The sequence below is a fragment of the Otolemur garnettii genome, unplaced genomic scaffold, assembly GCF_000181295.1.
Source record: "Otolemur garnettii isolate 467f Iridium unplaced genomic scaffold, OtoGar3 scaffold00158, whole genome shotgun sequence".
In the NCBI taxonomy this organism is placed as follows: Eukaryota; Metazoa; Chordata; class Mammalia; order Primates; family Galagidae; genus Otolemur; species Otolemur garnettii.
Window position 1 is genome coordinate 2,802,174 of NW_003852553.1, and position 566 is coordinate 2,802,739.

The window sequence follows — 566 nt, forward strand, 5'->3', positions numbered from 1 at the left end:
GCCCGCCACAACGCCTGGCCAATTTTTGGTTGCAGCCATCATTGTTGTTTGGCGGGCCCGGGCTGGGGATTCAAACCCGCCACCTTAGGTGTGTGTGGCTGGCGCCTTAGCCGCTTGAGCCACAGGCGCTGAGCCCCTGGGCTGGATTTGAACCTGCCAGCTCAGGTGTATGTGGCTGAATCCTTAGCTGCCTGAACCACAGGCACTGAGCCTATTTTAAAGTTTCTGATGTTGAATGTTCTTAAATACATAATGTTTTCAGATGGCCACTGTGGGTCAGTGGTTAGCACACTGGCCCCACACACCAGAAACAGAGGATTGGAGCCTCACCTGGACCTGATAGGTAAAAAAAAAAAAAAAAAGAAAGAAAAAATTATATATATGTATATATAATGGTTTCTTTAATTTCTTGACTTGTGTGGTAGCACTGCGAACTCATAGGAATTAGTAGCAATAGAAAAACTGGGGATGGTACCTGTGGCTCAAAGGAGTGGGGCACTGCCCCTATATACCAGAGGTGGCAGGTTCAAACCCGGCCCTGGCCAAAAACTGCAAAAAATTAAAAA